This window comes from Engystomops pustulosus, chromosome 4 (assembly GCF_040894005.1).
Source record: "Engystomops pustulosus chromosome 4, aEngPut4.maternal, whole genome shotgun sequence".
NCBI classification, from domain to species: Eukaryota; Metazoa; Chordata; class Amphibia; order Anura; family Leptodactylidae; genus Engystomops; species Engystomops pustulosus.
The window spans coordinates 64,259,339-64,280,938 of NC_092414.1; the positions used below are offsets into that span (position 1 = coordinate 64,259,339).

Below are 21,600 nucleotides of genomic sequence, written 5' to 3' on the forward strand. Positions count from 1 at the left end.
CACTGACCTATTGGGGCACATGTATCATAAGTCTGGCTTTGTCATTCTGATTTTGTTCCTTGGTTTTTCTGCTGGTCAGATGCATCTTAGCAGTTTTTACTTATATTTTTCTTTGGTCTTCAGTGAATTTGCAACTTTTTAAAACAAAAGTCACAATGTCACCAAAAGGCACAATCAGCTATAAGGTAATTTCTATGTGTGGAATAATCTTTATTTATATAGTGCCATCAAATTCTGCAGGACTGTTAGTGTCCTTTTTACCGACCTATTAAAAAAGTTGCAACTTTCATATCTGGATTCAAGTGATAACTCATGGACACTGCAGAAACCTAGACAAAGGTGAACTTTAAAGTGAGATTCGCCAGAAAAAATTGCAAATGACCGCAAAAATTTATGAAAAAAGGAAAACCAAAAAGTTTGAAACATGTGCCCAATTGACTGTTAAAATAACGGCTGTGGGCATTGATCATTCATAGTATTGCATTTACTGCAGCTGGATGCTGTCTGGATGGAACCATCATCCATTTTTCACTGTTGTGGACATTATCAAATTACTGGTTTCAGCGATCATGTCTAAATGAATAGCACATGATCACCAAGGCTATTGATTAGCCCAACAGCTACATGAAGGAGTGATAACTTCAGCCAAACAGGACTGAAAATCCCAAAGAGCTGCTGATGAGGAGACCTTCCAGCGAGTTACATGCTCTATATAACTGCAATGTCCACACAACACAAATTATTAGTCATGTTCATTTACCATTCTCCTATTACAGAATCTACAATTAGCAAAATTACTAAAACCAACACTCATATAATTTTCTTGTTTGCATCTTCTCTTATACAACTGTGAACAATAAAATCATTGATGCTCTTCTCTTTACAAAATTCTTTTCTTTTGGTAATTTTTCTCCAATTATCAAATAATCTCTCAATCTTTTCTTATAATGTTTTTTTGCTGACCTATATTTTTTCAAATCTAGGGAAGAAAACAAAATCTAAATTGGTTTGTTTGGACGTTGTCTGGAAAGGATCATCTACCTGCTTAAAAGCTGTAATTTGTTCTCATTTGCTTTGTTAAAAGTTTTTTTTTTTGGCCCACTTTCAGATAGCTGTGAAATTTGTGCCATTTGCACCTGTTTTAAAACCATGCAACAAACAAACTTTCATCAGTTCATCAGAGTTAGGCCTTACCAGAGATTGGCTACCTGAACATGAAAGTTTGTTTCCTCTGCCCACAAATCAAAGATCCCAAAACCACCTTCTTTGGCAACAAGAGGGCAAGTCTAGTGTGTATGTTTCAAAGTAGGACATGGCAGGATTTTTGCTGCACACTATTATTGTGGGTAAAAAACTGACATGTGAATATACCTATTCAGTTTTATTGGTCAGTGTACAAACTGTACTTCCTAGTCACAGTTTTTAATATTCTGTGCCATGTACTGGGAAGCTGGAAAAAAAATTCAAATGGGAGGAAATTGATGAAAAAAGTAATTTTCATTGTGGGCTCTGTTTTTACGGCTTTCACTGTCTCCTTCATTGTTTGGATTAATGTAATCCCTGAGATATTTGTATTCTGACTATTATTACTATATTGCTGTATAGAGGGATTTTGCTAGAGATCTGTGGCTGGCAGATCCTTACAGATCTTACCAAAAGACAGGCCATGGAGTCTCACAGAAACTCCCAGTTTTCATGGTGATGCATTGTCAACGGATCTTATCCAAGATTTTATCCAACATCATTCAGATACCCAGTTACTCTGGGTCCATTAGCCCTTTATATACATTCATTAGGCATCTTAAAGGATTCAGTGCATGGAAAGGAAAAAAAAATAATGCTACATAAAACAATAATTTTTTTTTATTATTATTGAACTGATGGAAAACCTCTATTTTGAGTTACACATTGAATACATGAAGATGGATATATACAGAAACACTTGTTTGATTCTGGAAATGGAAACTTATATTTTCATTAATTTGAGCATCTGATGAATCAGAACAATGGCCATTCCCCAGCAGTATGAACTAACAGAATAATTCCTTCTACATTGAAGTAAGATTGTTTTTTAATTTTTGCACAAAGAAAAAAAATTGAATTCTCTGACTTGTTAGCAAGCATTCTTAGTATTGATACTGAACCATATTGCTCAGCTTAGTGCACAGTGTACTTCTTATATTCCAGCAAATAAATAGCAGCGAGACAGATGTGCATGTAAATCTAATTAATCTGAGCACATTCAATGAGGTCGTATACTGGGGGCAACAGAGGCCGTGGTGTTTGTAGGCAAACATTGTGCAAGATCTTAAACAATTCTCCTTACTCTCAGTTTTAATGATTGTGGGTTACCATAGGAAATTGTAAGGGTCCCAAAGGTCCATCTAATCATGCAAGAAAGCTGTTTCCACGGCAATGATAGATTGTGCTTTAGCAGTACATATGTTTTCTAAGATTATAGAAAATAGCTGGAAGAAATCTTCTGCATTTACCAATACATTTCACATAGCTGGCTCTGGCTTAGATTCACTGAAAATAGTTACAGCAACAAAGTACTTGTAGGAAATGACTATTACTGCAAATAGAATCCATGACTTGGTGCTCCGGAGGTCACGCATGCTATCAGCAGTAACACAAATGAGTCTATGTTTACTGACATTTTTTTTTTAACGTTAAAGAAAAATAAAAGCCAGAAGAACTCAGTTCTACCCAAAGAAACACATAAGCACATTTCGTATACCCTTTGTCACACTTGTGAGGACAAGTGTAGGGAAAAGTCTCTATAGGTAGAGTCTGTGGACCATCTGGACCAACACAGGGGTTGGTATCAGAGCTGTGGTGGCAGCCACGGTAACTGATGCAGGAAACAGTCTGAGCCTGGAATGATAGCAGGAATGATGGAAAGGGCTGAAGACTCCACTAGGAAGAAACGGACCACAAGAACGGACCACAAGAACGGACCACAGGGCACACAGGGATGGCAGGACCTCAGGAAGGCAGGACCTCAGGAAGGCAGGACCTCAGGAAGGCATGACCTCAGGAAGGCAGGACCTTAGGAAGGCAGGACCTCAGGAAGGCAGGCCCTCAGGATGGCAGGACCTCAGGATTGCAGGACCTCAGGATGGCAGGACCTCAGGATGGCCACTGGAATGCAGGACAGCCACAGGAATACAGGAAACCCAGGAACATGGAGGAACACTGGAGTACAGACACCCAGAGGAATCCTGGAAATGCTGGAACACGAGGGAACACTAGGAAACACAGGAGGGCTTTCACTTCAGGTATAATGACTTGAAGATCGTGCAGTGAGTGAAGGGAGGTGCCAGATCATAAGGGTGAGCTGGATTAGCCAGCGTCAATCAGGGGCACACTGGCCCTTTAAATCCTAAAGAGCCGGCGTGCACACGCCCTAGTTAGCGGGGACCCGCGGCCTAGTCAGGCAGCGGGATCGCGGCCTAGACGGGACCGGAGCAGAGTCAGGAGCCAGGAGAGGTATGTCCAGGCCGGGGGTAACCGCGCCACAGGGAAGGGAATTGGTGTACCTGCGATCCGTAACGAGGATCGCGAGTATGGCCGTGACACCCTTTCATACAGTTTGCAGATTGACAAAACAATGTTTTAAAAAGAAGAAGGCCGTTGTATCACTGCTCTACCCCGACATCAACATTGATCAGAGGAACAGTGGGTGTGCTAATGGTGACATACAGGTGCTTAACTGTATAAACAAAGTATGACCAAAGTAGTAAAATAGCACCAAGAACCAAACTCCACTGTGACTCTGAATACAAATACAAATAAAATACATTTTTACCAGTACACTTCAGAGTCACAGTGGGGTTTGGTGCTTGGTGCTATTTTTCTACTTTGGTCAGCTTGACAAAACAGTACAAATACAGACAAGAAATATACCATTACTCTGCCAACAAACCCACCTTACAGCTTACTATACCCATTTGACATTCTGTTGTGGTCTACATGGATGAAAGGTTTTACCAGGGTTGATTTTTTTATTGTTTTATCAATGTGAAATATATATATATATATATATATATATATATATATATACGGTATATATATATATATATATATATATGGAATTGTTTAGTTCTGTCATTTAACTGCTTTTCTGGCATCTGTAAAGTCTATTTTTATTTGAACACCCTATATTTTAAGATGGATTCACATGTTCTGTTTATTGTCTATATAGTTTTACTGATGGTTGACCATGCTAAGCCCCACCTTCCCTTACACCATTTGCATGCTTAGTACTTCCATGGATAGTCAGTCACAGATATCAGTTCTGAAAGCACCATCAGCTAGAAATGGTGTATAATAACCACTAAGGTTTCTTCATTGCCCAGTCAATAATGGAGGAGAAGACTGATGAGCTCTGCATCTAAGTTGATCCTTTGACCTAGGCCACAAGACATATCTTGAGATGGACGGAACTATCTTAGGACGTAGTGGCCAGGACTCCCTAGGACAGTGGTGGCGAACCTATGGCACGGGTGCCAGAGGTGGCACTCAGAGCCCTCTCTATGGGCACCCGCACCGTCACCCCACTGCCGACTTCGCCAGGCAAGACTCAAGGCCTCTAGCAGTCCCAGGCAGCTTAGGACCCTAGAATGATAACCAAATCTTTTTCTCCTTCTTTCTACTGTATTGGTGTCCTCAGGTGCCTATACAATTCAAACCTGTGACAGAGCAGCGAGTAATAAGCTACTGTTTAAAATTGTCGCATTGGCACTTTTCGAAAAATATGTGGGTTTTGGAAGTAGTTTGGGCACTCGGCGTCGAAAAGGTTCGCCATCACTACCCTAGGACTTTGATCTGATTATACCCAGATCCACTTCTCATGGATCACTCATTAGACCATACTTCATGGGGATCAGTTAAAAATCTGATGCTATGCTGATGCAAACTGGTCCTGAAAAAATGGATGTTAATGTCTGTTTTTCGAGTTCGATTTATAATAGCTGTGAAGGTAGCCATGATGTATCAATCCTATATCTTTATTTTGGCAAAAAAGGTATATGAACAACCGTTGTGTGACATTAGCCATAATTTTTCGATCCTATATCTTTTCCTTTCCATTTATACCAAGTATAAATAAACATTTCTTTTTCTATTTTTTTACTAATTGTGTTAACTCTTTCATTAATATTAATATTATTATTATTATATAAGCAGTTTCCATAAGTAACTATCTTGGTTCGAAAGGTTAAATGGGTTGGCTACTTTTCCTCATGTTTTTTGTAAAGTGTATAAGTGTGTGTGTGTGGTGGGAAATATTACGTTATTTTCCTAATATACATCTATTAAAGGTCCGCACTGCATTCTTGATTTGTAAAGTGAATCCTCCTGTCTTTTAACTCATCAGCCAAACATTCATGACTATAAAATGCCTGCAGATGGAGGGTCATGTGATCATTTGCTGTCCATGAGCAATCGCCCTGCCAGGACCTTCTTAGTCATAAGGTCCTGGCAGGGCCACTGTTCATGGACAGATGGAGATCACATGGACCTCCATCTGCAGCCATTTTATGGACAGCAATGTCTGGCTGATGAGGTAAAAGACAGGAAGCTTCACTTTAAATGTCAAGAAAGCAGAACTATTTATAGATGTATATTGGTAAATCACCTAATATCCTGCCCCCTTCACTTACACACACATTGAAAAAACATGAGGAAAAGTGGCCAACCCTGTAAATATTTGAACTTCTTTCCAAATAACCTGTTCATATCTCATGAACTGTACCAGTACACAATGACATTCATCTGCTAGAATTGTTGCCACCCTATTTCATGTTAGACATCAAAGCTAACAAACCCTATCGCAAAATTGTAAGGCGTTCTAATATAATAATGGTTCTGGCATCCCAACAGCAGAATATTATGTGTTATAATTGATAAATGCAATAAAATAATTTGGTTTCAAGACAGAAAATTATGTAATATTAAAGAACCACTCCATGTAGTTTTTCTCTCATTAGGTCCCTATTTTTTTAGCAAATATTACATTATATTGTTTTTCCTTTAGATCTAAAAATGATTGGCATCCCTATATTACAGTTAGGTCATGTGAGCTTGCTCTGATTCCAAATTTCTAAGAACTGTCAACCACTCACATCCTGTATAGACTGCTCCACATGATTAATGCAGGGTGAATACTAAATTTATTAACTACTGCTGGAGAACCGCAACTCATATTACACAATTATGATGAAAAGGCTGAAATCTCCCTGTTTGAATGGGAAGGATATTCTGCGCCACCCATTGGACCCAGCATGTGTAAAAAAACTGCCCATGTGATGTTGGGTTGATGGGCCTGATAGAAAAACACAGAAAATGAAAAATCTAAAATCCTATATGATCAGGAATGAGGAGAAACTCTACTCTTACAGCAAATATTTAATATTGCTTGTATAATGAAAATCTATTACATTTTCCAAATTACTTTCTATAACAATTCCTCATGGTGTTGGAGATCTCTGCTGGCAGTCTTTTTATAGGAATCTTCTATATTTACATCCTGTAGATAAACTCCAGTCCGTAGTTATGTGATGTCACACAGGTGCACACAAGTATACGATGAGGCTTCCTGTTGCATGACAAAAGCTGAGATCTTGGAAACTGTGAGGAATTGATACAGAAAGTGTATAGGAAAATTTTATAACTTTTCATTACACAATATTAATTATTTGCTGGAATGTGCTTAAAGTGGGCAGCCCCTTTAAGCGATATACTGTAAGTCAAGAGCACCTAATGGAATTCTTTAGTGTGGCAATGAGGTAAGGGATGGAGGAAACTAAGTAAAAGTTTTTCCTGGAGTGCATTTTCATTTACCTTTTATGGCAAAAATGATATCGGATTGATACCTTATGGCTAACTTCACACAAGTTATTAAAGTTGGACCCGAAAAACAGTTTGCATCAGCCTAGCATCCATTTTTTAACTGATCCTCATGAAGTATGGTCTAAAGAGCGATCCATGAGAAATGGATCTCACTAGGATGTGCTAAATTTTTCACCAGAATTGACACATGTCCCCCCATCCTTTGAATAGTATTGCATGTCCAGCTGCTCTTTTTGGCTATCCAAAAAAAATATATTTTCAAGCTTTCGTAGCACAAATGCCCCTTTATCAGACACATTTTAAAAAGTAAAATTTTAATTTTTATAAACTTTTTTTGCTTGCTCAAAAGGGCCTTATTCAATTAAAGTATCGTCCTAAAATACTATGTGTTTTTGATGCATAGTTACTACATAAAATAATTCATATACATAATAATAATTCATATACAACTAAACCTTCTACACAAACATATTTATATTGGTTGTTACATTACATGATGTAAATATTAATAGATGACATTGAAAGCAGTGGCAGTGTTTTTTTTAAATAGAAGATAGCTATTGCTCTGTTAAGTGAAACTATGACAACAAGAGATTACTCATCATGCATTCACTGATTTCTTATTGGGATCTATATACCGTGATATAACATCTAGGATTTTTGTTGTTATATCGTGTACATGTGTTTTCTTAAAGGGGTTAATCCGGGTTTAAAATTTTTTTTATGGCCGGGCTGGGGAGGGCTATTTAAACATAATAAACATGTACTTACCTCCTCCGGTGCTGCCGATGTCCCGCGCCGCAGCCCGTCTTCAGTACAAGGACGCACATGGAGCTTCCGGCCGGCCGGAAGCTCCCATGCGCACCATCTCCCAGCGCTTACAACGCTGAGAGATAGGGACGGATGGGAGGAGCCGTCCACAACGCGGACCGGAAGCTCCCTGTGCGCGGCTTCCGTGACCCTGTTTGTTTACAGGGGCACAGATCGAAGTGACCGCGGCGCGGGACATTGGTGGCGCCGGAGGAGGTAAGTCCATGTTTATTATGTTTAACTATCCCTCCCCAGCCCGGCCATAAAAAAAATTTTAAACCCGGATAACCCCTTTAACATACAGCATCCATAATATAAAAAAACAAGGCTAAAAATTAAAGAATGTTTCGCTTAAGCGAAAGTACAATAAAAGTACAATATAGTCATTTATACAAACTTACAGTGAATCAATATTAGAAATTCTCAGACCAAATTGAAGAATGACTGGTCCATAACTGCCCATGTACTTGCCAGAATATGCAGCAATCAGTAATAGTTCTAACAAATATAATTTATGCTAGCTTGACATGATGTTTTCTTCATTCGCTCAGCATATATGACAGAAATAGACAAATACTGGCAGATGTACATAGAAATATACTAGATAGAGCCCTCCATCTGCACAATATATTTCATATACTGGAGAAAACACAGAATGGAAAGATTCAGCAAGGTACGTCTTTCTATGTGCATAACATATTGCATACTTCCCCTGTCCTCCACTGAGGGTATGCCCGGTGATTTCACTGTCTATGTAAGGTTGTATTGGAATGTAGAAGGGATTGTATTGTTTGGCAAATAAATATAGAAGAAGCCTGGGGGTAGTGGAGTGAGGCTGATCAGATAGGGTTGTGCTGCAATTAGGCACAACTCTATTTTAAGCAATAGTTGAGTACCATTAGGTGCTGCCTTCAAAAAATAGATCATCATGTCAAGGACCCATTGGCAATTTAAGCACAGTAACATCTCTAGGAGAAACACCCTGAACATTGGCAGCAGCCAAGTGACATCTCTAGGAGAAACACCCTGAACATCAGCAGCGGCCAAGTGACATCTTTAGGAGAAACACCCTGCACATTGACAGCAGCCAAATGACACCCCTAGAAGAAACATCCTGAACATCATCAGCAGCTGATAGTCTGCTCAGTGAGGACCCATTGTCCATATAAGAACAGTAACTTCTCTTGGAGAACCCCCATGAACATTGACAGCAGCCAAATTATACCTCTAGAACAGTGGTTCTCAACCTGTGGGTCGGGACCCCAGCGGGGGTCGAACAAGCAAAACCGGGGGTCGCCTAAAGCCATCGGAGCCGCAATTTTATTGTGTTTTTACTGCGAGTTGCATGGTTTGGGGTCACCACAGCATGAGGAACTGTATTGCGGGGTCACAGCATTAGAAAGGTTGAGAACCACTGCTCTAGAAGAAGCATCCTGGACATCGGTCTGCTCAGTGAGGACCCATTGTCCATATAAGGACAGTAACTTCTCTTGGAGAAACACCCTGAACATTGGCAGCAGCCAAATTATACCTCTAGGAGAAATGTCCTGAGGATTGCATTGTCTGTACCCGTTAAGGATTGTTACAGATTTTTGCTATGACTCAAACCTTGCTTGTCCTAAATATCAGACCCCCATCAATGAACATTCATAAACAGTTTGAAGAACAGGACATAAGTTTTTTGAAAACTTCAACACAGGTGCATTGCAGTGAATAGAACCAGTATGTGACATAGACCCTGTCGTAGGGTACCTCCATTCGTAAGGTAATCCGTAAGTGTGATTCCTATAGGCTTGACATCCAACAATCTGATGTTCATCAAGTCAGCAGGATACAATCATTATGAAACATAACTTTTAATTAATTCTACATTTAAACATTAGCCCCTTAAATGTACTAAATGAAGTGGCTAAAAATAAACAGACCACACTAGTTGAGTGTTCAGACACAATGCATTGTTTGTGCCAAACACTTATTTCCTACCAGAGTACAAATCAGAGAATTTGCTGTATGCTCCACTAAAGCAAATGCCCAAGGTTTAATTTCACAGTGCAGTGAGGGTGTATAAAAAGGGTTGATCTCACCAAGTTGCTGGTCAGGATTTTTCTTAATCCACCCCAGTGTAGGCGACCTCTTTTACTCCCTACTTATCAACCTACTACAACCACTTGTTCAACAAAGTTTACCTTTTATTTTGAAATTGGAACCATGGAGTGCTGCCCGCTTTTTACTTTATCTATGGGAGGATCGGGCAGCGACCTTTGGGGGTGCTGCACCCCTCCTTATTAGGGGACTTTAAGATTGTGCTGACTTGGACTTTACTATATATATATATATATATATATATATATATATATATATATATATACTAGATAATTATTCATCCCTGTTCATATCCCTCATTCTGGCCCTAACCACTGAGCTCAACAGCTGTTTACTGTAAAAGGCGGAAATCTGATATATTTTCCTAGCTATGATTAAGTGAGAGAACCTAAAATATAAGATTAACAGCTGAATGCATGACCATTGCCATAATATTACATTGGTCTATGGGGAAATGGTTACTGAGTGTGATATACTATAGCACATTCAGTTTCCAAACAGTCAGATAGGGAAATATACAGTAGGAATATAGCACAAACAAGATACTGTATTACGGCTTTTCCAAACAATGTTGTACAATTAAAAACCTTCCAGATCATGTTCCTTTTAGTTGGCTACATAACACTAATAATTTGACCAAAAAGTGATGTAACACTTACAAAGAATAAATGTAAAAAATTACCATCTTTATTAGTAGCATACAAATAATCAAGACACACAATGGGTGAACTACAATGGGTTAAAAGCCATGTGTGGTACAATAAATAATTATATCCATATATATAGGTAGGTAATAAATTTGTCATATAGCATAGCCCCAAGTAAACATGCATAAGACAATGGGGTTAAAATAGATGCACAGATAATCCTGCAGAAAAGAATGACAAAAAGAAAGTGAAAAACAAATACCATACCAAATCAGAACACACATGGGAAGTTGCCCCGACACGTGTTTCGCTATGAGCGCTTTATCAAGGGGAGTGTAGGAGAAGAGGGACTCATGGGTATAAAAAGGGAAAGCGGACCAATGGAATAGTTTGTACACACCTGAATTATGAAAGTGTCTGAGTGCAGTGAATGTCCGGACCGGAAAGGAGCCGCACATACAAGTAGAACGGTCCGGCTAGCTACATTGCACGATTACCCAGTGCGCATGCGCAGGATTTCCACAGTGTCGCGAGATTTCGGTCTCGCTGGAAAAGTGGCGCACGCGCCAAAAAAGTGGCGCACGTGCCGAAAAAGTGGCGCACACGCAGAAAAGTGGCGCAGATCGTACAACTATGTTGGGAATACCAGGTAAGTATGAAACCAGACGCATGATTATAAAGAGAGGACCAAAACGGCCACTAAGGGTAGAATAGATCGAGGAGTGATATAAACATGGACCAAAAGATATATCAGTAAGATAAAATGGCCGGTGGTCAAACCATGCCTATATGAAAAAAAGTGCAAAAAACATGAAAATGGTCCAATGTAATTTGGATATGTGGAACATAATAAAGTGCAGGTGCTATAAAAATACATCAACAGTAAAAATGACACAAGAATGTGGCAGTTTATAATACACAATAGGCATAAAGTTTGAGAGCTGAGAATATAAAAAATAAAGTGCTGCAATGAATAAAGCTACAATACTATAAGGTGCAAGACGGTATAGAGATGAGGTAAAAAAGTAGAATATACCTATGACATTGCAAAGAAGACTGATATAGTTCATACAAAAGTGTATCTATATACAGTAATATACAACAAGAACCACATAGAAGGAACACATTCCAATAAATTGCGTAGGTTGTGATAGATCAAGCCGGCATATGCATGTCGGAAAAGAGTACTCCTTATGGTAAACGACGAGTGAAGTGAACACACAGTGAAGTGCCATACAGTGAAACACACGTGATGGTGATGATAAAGGTAGTGGGAAGGGCAGTATGGTAAATGGGGCCAAGGTCAAACTCCTAAAATATGCAGAACGGGAGGTCCAAAATTATTCCTGAAAGAATAAAGAAAACATGTGAAAGACCCACGAGTCTAAAGACAACAGACAAAGTAATAATGCAGAAGAGAATTTAAAAATTACATTAAAAGAAAACCTACACTTAAAAGGGGACCCAGTAAGGAAAGTATGATTACAAGAATGGCGCAAAGCTCAAGTTCTCGTTGAGACCCCATGGGGTGACGGTGTTCAGAAGGTAAATCCATTTTGTTTCTCTTTGTGCCAACACCTTTCTCCAGTTCCCACCCCTGGTATCAATCAAAACCCTATCTATGCCTCTCACCTTCAGTTTTGATCCATCGCACTGATGCCGTTCTTTAAAATGGCGGGGGATGGTCTTCAACTTGTTCAGGTCTGCCTCTTCTCTAGCGGCTTCAATGCCCAGTACGTGTTCCCGAATTCTACGCCGTAGTTCTCTTGATGTGAGACCTACATATATCAGGCCACAAGGGCATGTGGCAAAATAAATCACCCCGATGGTCGTGCAGGTAATCGTGTGCGTGATCGTGTATTGTCTTTGCCTAGTGGAATCAAAAAAAGAGGTGGTAGTCTCAACATTCACACAGGCCACACAGTCACCACAAGGTCGACACCCCCATTTGGGACCCCGAGAGCCAAATATATTGCCACACGTGGGGCTATTATAGGTGCTCCGAACCAGAGAATCTTTAAGGTTTTTGGATCGGCGGTACGTAATGGACGGATTGGTTTGGATATACTGTTGGAGAGTCTGGTCAATCCTTAGTACCTGCCAATGTTTCATCAAAATACCTCGTATTGTTTCCCACTGTGAGTTGAAAGTAGTGATAAATCTCACCTTGTTATCCTGTTTTTTGGGTTTACATTTTGGAGCTAGAAGATCCTCTCGTTTTATCCTCTTTGCCCGTTGGTATCCGCTTTCAATTGAACGATTCGAGTAGCCCCGTTCTCTGAACCTCTGTCTTAAATCATTTGCTTGAATCTCAAAGTTCGTCTCACAGGAGCACAGTCTCCGTATTCTGAGGAACTGACCGATTGGGATACTGTCTATGAGTTTAGGAGGGTGTGAGGAGCTTGCGTGGAGTAGTGTATTACTTGAGGTCTCTTTCCTAAAGACATCAGACACGATGTTGCCATGGTCATCTACATCAAATAGAATATCCAAAAATTCAACTCGTTTCCTTCCCACCTTGTATGTCAATTTTATATTCTTCTCGTTGTTATTCAGCTCCTGTATAAACTCGTGAAGTTCGTATTCAGATCCTTGCCATATCATGATGATGTCGTCAATATACCTAGCGTACAAAAGTACATTGTTAACCAAATTGGAGGGATTAGTGATGAAAACTTCTCTTTCCCACAGCCCCAGGAAAAGGTTGGCATATGAGGGGGCACAAGCCGCCCCCATAGCCGTTCCCTGGAGCTGTAGGTAGAGTAGGTCACGAAAAAGAAAAAAATTATGTGACAGTGCAAACTCCAATAATGACACCAGTAAGTTCGCAAAGTTTGGGTCAATGTTTGAGGTTTCCAGAAAAAATCTGGTTGCCGCTATACCGTCAGAATGGCGAATAGACGTGTATAACGACTCAACATCACAAGTAACGATAGTCATGGTTGGATCTAAATGGATACCTTGAAATTTCCTCAAGGCATCCGTGGTGTCCTTCAAATAGGATGGTAAGGTTTTAACCAAAGGGCGCAGGTGGTAATCGATCAATTTGCATATAGGTTCACAGAGACTATCGGTGCCGGAGACGATCGGACGTCCTGGAGGACTGTTGAGGCGCTTATGGACCTTTGGAAGTAAATAAAAGGAGGAAACCTTAGGGAATTTGGGAACAAGTACATCCATTTGTTTTTCAAGTATAACATTGTTCGTTACTGCTTCCCTAAGGATTCCCACCAGTTCGTCCCTAAATTTGGCCAAAGGATTAAAGGTAAGTCTTCTGTAACAGGTATTGTCCCTCAGCTGGCGAAACGCCTCTTTTTCGTAGTCCTTGGTTGGCCACACTACCACATTTCCCCCTTTATCTGAGGGTTTGATAACCACTTCTGTCAGCTTACCTAACTCGGATATGGCTTTGCGTTGTACATTAGTGCAATTGCTGAAACCGCCAAACCTCGGTATCCGTTTAAATTCCTGTGTGACTAATTTAACAAAAAGGTCAATGTTAGGAAAGTGACAGAAGAGGGGGAAGTTCCTAGAACGAGGTGATAGGGAGGGTGGAATTATACCTTTCTTTGGGGGACCCTCCTGTTCCTCCAAAAGGTCCTCCAGCGCCTGTAAGGCCAGATGTTCATGGTCCTCTGGGGATCTTGCAGCATCTTTTTCATGGAAGATTTTTTTGAAAGCGAGTTTTCGGGCAAAGAGGTGTAGGTCTTTTATTGCTGTAAAGCAATCGAAGCTTTCAGTTGGAGAAAAGGACAGACCCAAAGACAAAACTTCCATTTGAGACTTAGTGAGTTCTATATCAGACAGGTTAATTACCTTTAATGTAGATTTTCTGCCATCCGGATCTCGATCTCCTCGAGCCCATCTCTTCGGCTGTTGTCTTTGGTACGGCTCAAATCTCCTTTTGTTACCTCTTCTGGGTCTCCCTTCCGACCCCTCCGAGGATAACTGAGAGGTAGCACCTAAGGAAGACAAGGAGGAAATAGAGGGACTCCGATTCTGAAGTCCAGATTTCGGGTTTTTCCACTTGTATATTTTGCCTAAGGTGAAGTCTTGTAAGTCACGTTGGAACTTCCTCGTTTTTTGGGTCTTGATCTGTTTTTCCCATGATTTAAATAGTTCGTCAAGTTCCAAGGAAAAAGCATCGAGCTCAGTATTCGGCAACAATTGCTTAACTGATATCTCAATTTCATTGATCTCTTTATCCAGTTTCTCAAGTTGCTTAGTGTTTTGATCAATAATGAGCTGTATAAGTGTATGTGAGCTTTGATTACAAGCTTCCTCCCACTTGGTGCAGAACACCTGGTCGTCCAAACCGAAGGATGGAAAAATTTGGACCCTAAGTCCTCTTGGGATCAAATTTTTCAAGTTATAATTCTCCAAAGACAAACGGTTCCACCATAGTTTAGTGCGGCGATGTAGTAAATTTTTAAGGGTTTGTTTCAATTCCTTACTTTTTTTAGCGTTTGGGTCCTCATTGTGTTCATCCAGAGTGCCAAAGACAGCATCTGCTTGAAGACGCCACTGAGATTCTCGGGCTCGAAAATCCATTGTTACAAAACAAAAAACATCTGTAAAAATACAGGAATTTAGAACACCAACAGAATTTGATAGACCTGATATATGTGGACAATACTGTCGGCCACACTCGGGTCCCAATACAAAACACTAATAATTTGACCAAAAAGTGATGTAACACTTACAAAGAATAAATGTAAAAAATTACCATCTTTATTAGTAGCATACAAATAATCAAGACACACAATGGGTGAACTACAATGGGTTAAAAGCCATGTGTGGTACAATAAATAATTATATCCATATATATAGGTAGGTAATAAATTTGTCATATAGCATAGCCCCAAGTAAACATGCATAAGACAATGGGGTTAAAATAGATGCACAGATAATCCTGCAGAAAAGAATGACAAAAAGAAAGTGAAAAACAAATACCATACCAAATCAGAACACACATGGGAAGTTGCCCCGACACGTGTTTCGCTATGAGCGCTTTATCAAGGGGAGTGTAGGAGAAGAGGGACTCATGGGTATAAAAAGGGAAAGCGGACCAATGGAATAGTTTGTACACACCTGAATTATGAAAGTGTCTGAGTGCAGTGAATGTCCGGACCGGAAAGGAGCCGCACATACAAGTAGAACGGTCCGGCTAGCTACATTGCACGATTACCCAGTGCGCATGCGCAGGATTTCCACAGTGTCGCGAGATTTCGGTCTCGCTGGAAAAGTGGCGCACGCGCCAAAAAAGTGGCGCACGCGCCGAAAAAGTGGCGCACACGCAGAAAAGTGGCGCAGATCGTACAACTATGTTGGGAATACCAGGTAAGTATGAAACCAGACGCATGATTATAAAGAGAGGACCAAAACGGCCACTAAGGGTAGAATAGATCGAGGAGTGATATAAACATGGACCAAAAGATATATCAGTAAGATAAAATGGCCGGTGGTCAAACCATGCCTATATGAAAAAAAGTGCAAAAAACATGAAAATGGTCCAATGTAATTTGGATATGTGGAACATAATAAAGTGCAGGTGCTATAAAAATACATCAACAGTAAAAATGACACAAGAATGTGGCAGTTTATAATACACAATAGGCATAAAGTTTGAGAGCTGAGAATATAAAAAATAAAGTGCTGCAATGAATAAAGCTACAATACTATAAGGTGCAAGACGGTATAGAGATGAGGTAAAAAAGTAGAATATACCTATGACATTGCAAAGAAGACTGATATAGTTCATACAAAAGTGTATCTATATACAGTAATATACAACAAGAACCACATAGAAGGAACACATTCCAATAAATTGCGTAGGTTGTGATAGATCAAGCCGGCATATGCATGTCGGAAAAGAGTACTCCTTATGGTAAACGACGAGTGAAGTGAACACACAGTGAAGTGCCATACAGTGAAACACACGTGATGGTGATGATAAAGGTAGTGGGAAGGGCAGTATGGTAAATGGGGCCAAGGTCAAACTCCTAAAATATGCAGAACGGGAGGTCCAAAATTATTCCTGAAAGAATAAAGAAAACATGTGAAAGACCCACGAGTCTAAAGACAACAAACAAAGTAATAATGCAGAAGAGAATTTAAAAATTACATTAAAAGAAAACCTACACTTAAAAGGGGACCCAGTAAGGAAAGTATGATTACAAGAATGGCGCAAAGCTCAAGTTCTCGTTGAGACCCCATGGGGTGACGGTGTTCAGAAGGTAAATCCATTTTGTTTCTCTTTGTGCCAACACCTTTCTCCAGTTCCCACCCCTGGTATCAATCAAAACCCTATCTATGCCTCTCACCTTCAGTTTTGATCCATCGCACTGATGCCGTTCTTTAAAATGGCGGGGGATGGTCTTCAACTTGTTCAGGTCTGCCTCTTCTCTAGCGGCTTCAATGCCCAGTACGTGTTCCCGAATTCTACGCCGTAGTTCTCTTGATGTGAGACCTACATATATCAGGCCACAAGGGCATGTGGCAAAATAAATCACCCCGATGGTCGTGCAGGTAATCGTGTGCGTGATCGTGTATTGTCTTTGCCTAGTGGAATCAAAAAAAGAGGTGGTAGTCTCAACATTCACACAGGCCACACAGTCACCACAAGGTCGACACCCCCATTTGGGACCCCGAGAGCCAAATATATTGCCGCACGTGGGGCTATTATAGGTGCTCCGAACCAGAGAATCTTTAAGGTTTTTGGATCGGCGGTACGTAATGGACGGATTGGTTTGGATATACTGTTGGAGAGTCTGGTCAATCCTTAGTACCTACAACCTTAGTAGTTGGCTACATAGTATCATCCAGAACTTTGAAGTACCGTAAGTTGTAAATTGGCTGCATAAAGTCGAGGAGGCAGAAAATTTTGCACTGAAGTCAAGCTCTCTCTTCCTTATAATGCCTACTTCACTGTAATTGACACTCCTGCATCCAGGAACATCAGTATCCAGTTTCGCCAAGCTGGGCTATAAAACAAACATGATCTGGAAGGTGTTATTTTGCTTGACAACATACTGGTAATGGTTTATTAGGTCAATTTCTGTGATGGGTTCCCTCAATGGGGTATTTCAGGAATAAGAATACTTCATAAACAAATGGGTCCTTAAAATATAAGCTAATATGTAATTAATTGTTATTTAAAATTTTGATCCCCTTAGCAGGAAAATGCTATGACATACATAATGAAGAACTAAAATGTGAATTGCCCTTTAATCAGTCTATTGATTTTCTCTGCGAAAAGCAGATCCAGAACAGAAAATGGTGGCTGGCCACATGTACACATCACATATCCTGCACCTCCCTGGACAGGTCATGTAATCACCACTAAGTTTGTCTGTCGTTGCAGTGCATCCAGTATGGCCGGTGTTGTGGTGAAACACCATCTCAGTGAGATGATGTGCAATGTGATTCAATGATGGCATTTACACATCATTACTATGGTAACCAACCAAGAAAGTTTATTAGATCATCACTGGGAGCATCGCATAAGAGGGAGGGGGAGTAATTGAGAACTGAAGAATCATGGGACTTGTAGTTTCCAGTGGTGGCCATCTTGGAGATAACTCCACCTATTTTAGAAAGCCCATAACATTTTCTGAATCATAAAATCAAACTTTGTAAGCTCCATTTTGTAACTAATAACATTGACATTTGTTATATTCATTTATTTTATTGCATTATGGGGTTTTGTATCAAATGTTCATATTCCTGGAATACCCCCCTACGCATTTAATTGAAAATATAGTAGAGGAGAAGCAGTGTAACAAAATTTTTAGTTATAACAAGATTATTTAGATAACTAGTGAGGTGAAGGCCCCATTTGCCATTTTAAAGTCTCCCATCCTGGAGAAAATATTTACATAAAATTTTTATTTCTAGTACAATAATTTGAGTTTATATTTACTGATAAAATAAAGAATAATTCATCTTTGTTATTGCTCTGTTATGTCTTATTTTATTTGTATATGTAATCTGCAGAATATGTTAGAACTAGAGATGAGCGAACATGCTCGTCCGAGCTTGATGCTCGGTCGAGCATTAGGGTACTCGAAACTGCTCGTTGCTCGGACGAATACTTTGCCCGCTCGAGAAAATGGCAGCTCCCGCCGTTTTGCTTTTTGGCGGCCAGAAACAGAGCCAATCACAAGCCAGGAGACTCTGCACTCCACCCAGCATGACGTGGTACCCTTACACGTCGATAGCAGTGGTTGGCTGGCCAGATCAGGTGACCCTGGGATAGACTAGCCGCTGGCCGCGCTGCTCGGATCATTCTGTCTCTGGATGCCGCTAGGGAGAGAGCTGCTGCTGGTCAGGGAAAGCGTTAGGGTGTTCTATTAGCTTACTGTTAGGCAGGAGTGATTCTCAAAGAACCCAACAGCCCTTCTTAGGGCTACAATAACGTTCTACTTTTTTTATTTTAATTTGCATCTTTTACCATTTTGTGAGGAATTAGCAGGGGGACTTGCTACCGTTGTGTTTAGCTCTTAGTGGCACACATATCCATAGCAAAGGCTGAAGTGGCAAAATTCAGTAGGGGTTGGATTTCTATTAGGCAATAACTCAGTGTCATCTCATCTGGCATAGTAGTGTGCTTCCTTTGATACTTGGCTAGAAAATAGCCATAGGAGAATACAAATAGCTTCTTGAAGCCTACAGTAGCGTTCTATATATTTGATTTCTGGTTGATCTGCTGGTGGCTGTAGTTTCTGCAGTGCATGTACTTGCCAATTCTGAGCAATTTGTAGTGAGACTTGCGACCGCTGTGTTCTGCGCTTAGTGGCGCACATATCCATAGCAAAGGCTGAAGTGGCAAAATTCAGTAGGGGTTGGATTTCTATTAGGCAATAACTCAGTGTCATGTCATCTGGCATAGTAGTGTGCTTCCTTTGATACTTGGCTAGAAAATAGCCATAGGAGAATACAAATAGCTTCTTGAAGCCTACAGTAGCGTTCTATATATTTGATTTCTGGTTGATCTGCTGGTGGCTGTAGTTTCTGCAGTGCATGTACTTGCCAATTCTGAGCAATTTGTAGTGAGACTTGCGACCGCTGTGTTCTGCGCTTAGTGGCGCACATATCCATAGCAAAGGCTGAAGTGGGAAAATTCAGTAGGGGTTGGATTTCTATTAGGCAATAACTCAGTGTCATCTCATCTGGCATAGTAGTGTGCTTCCTTTGATACTTGGCTAGAAAATAGCCATAGGAGAATACAAATAGCTTCTTGAAGCCTACAGTAGCGTTCTATATATTTGATTTCTGGTTGATCTGCTGGTGGCTGTAGTTTCTGCAGTGCATGTACTTGCCAATTCTGAGCAATTTGTAGTGAGACTTGCGACCGCTGTGTTCTGCGCTTAGTGGCGCACATATCCATAGCAAAGGCTGAAGTGGCAAAATTCAGTAGGGGTTGGATTTCTATTAGGCAATAACTCAGTGTCATCTCATCTGGCATAGTAGTGTGCTTCCTTTGATACTTGGCTAGAAAATAGCCATAGGAGAATACAAATAGCTTCTTGAAGCCTACAGTAGCGTTCTATATATTTGATTTCTGGTTGATCTGCTGGTGGCTGTAGTTTCTGCAGTGCATGTACTTGCCAATTCTGAGCAATTTGTAGTGAGACTTGCGACCGCTGTGTTCTGCGCTTAGTGGCGCACATATCCATAGCAAAGGCTGAAGTGGCTAAATTCAGTAGGGGTTGGATTTCTATTAGGCAATAACTCAGTGTCATCTCATCTGGCATAGTAGTGTGCTTCCTTTGATACTTGGCTAGAAAATAGCCATAGGAGAATACAAATAGCTTCTTGAAGCCTACAGTAGCGTTCTATATATTTGATTTCTGGTTGATCTGCTGGTGGCTGTAGTTTCTGCAGTGCATGTACTTGCCAATTCTGAGCAATTTGTAGTGAGACTTGCGACCGCTGTGTTCTGCGCTTAGTGGCGCACATATCCATAGCAAAGGCTGAAGTGGGAAAATTCAGTAGGGGTTGGATTTCTATTAGGCAATAACTCAGTGTCATCTCATCTGGCATAGTAGTGTGCTTCCTTTGATACTTGGCTAGAAAATAGCCATAGGAGAATACAAATAGCTTCTTGAAGCCTACAGTAGCGTTCTATATATTTGATTTCTGGTTGATCTGCTGGTGGCTGTAGTTTCTGCAGTGCATGTACTTGCCAATTCTGAGCAATTTGTAGTGAGACTTGCGACCGCTGTGTTCTGCGCTTAGTGGCGCACATATCCATAGCAAAGGCTGAAGTGGGAAAATTCAGTAGGGGTTGGATTTCTATTAGGCAATAACTCAGTGTCATCTCATCTGGCATAGTAGTGTGCTTCCTTTGATACTTGGCTAGAAAATAGCCATAGGAGAATACAAATAGCTTCTTGAAGCCTACAGTAGCGTTCTATATATTTGATTTCTGGTTGATCTGCTGGTGGCTGTAGTTTCTGCAGTGCATGTACTTGCCAATTCTGAGCAATTTGTAGTGAGACTTGCGACCGCTGTGTTCTGCGCTTAGTGGCGCACATATCCATAGCAAAGGCTGAAGTGGGAAAATTCAGTAGGGGTTGGATTTCTATTAGGCAATAACTCAGTGTCATCTCATCTGGCATAGTAGTGTGCTTCCTTTGATACTTGGCTAGAAAATAGCCATAGGAGAATACAAATAGCTTCTTGAAGCCTACAGTAGCGTTCTATATATTTGATTTCTGGTTGATCTGCTGGTGGCTGTAGTTTCTGCAGTGCATGTACTTGCCAATTCTGAGCAATTTGTAGTGAGACTTGCGACCGCTGTGTTCTGCGCTTAGTGGCGCACATATCCATAGCAAAGGCTGAAGTGGCAAAATTCAGTAGGGGTTGGATTTCTATTAGGCAATAACTCAGTGTCATCTCATCTGGCATAGTAGTGTGCTTCCTTTGATACTTGGCTAGAAAATAGCCATAGGAGAATACAAATAGCTTCTTGAAGCCTACAGTAGCGTTCTATATATTTGATTTCTGGTTGATCTGCTGGTGGCTGTAGTTTCTGCAGTGCATGTACTTGCCAATTCTGAGCAATTTGTAGTGAGACTTGCGACCGCTGTGTTCTGCGCTTAGTGGCGCACATATCCATAGCAAAGGCTGAAGTGGCAAAATTCAGTAGGGGTTGGATTTCTATTAGGCAATAACTCAGTGT

The 21,600-nt window shown here is 40.5% G+C and overlaps 2 long non-coding RNA genes across 2 annotated transcripts in view; one reads left to right on the top strand and one right to left on the bottom strand.

The window, feature by feature from the left end:
- LOC140128983 (uncharacterized) overlaps positions 1 to 21,600 on the top strand; it is a 91,199-nt gene that overhangs the window by 57,986 nt on the left and 11,613 nt on the right. The gene's annotated exons all lie outside the window — the stretch shown is intronic.
- Positions 11,541 to 13,039, bottom strand: LOC140128982 (uncharacterized). Its single transcript, XR_011855226.1, has 4 exons — positions 12,933 to 13,039; positions 12,582 to 12,852; positions 12,048 to 12,285; positions 11,541 to 11,761 (listed from the first exon to the last, which is right to left on the bottom strand). It is a non-coding gene; the product is annotated as an uncharacterized lncRNA (long non-coding RNA).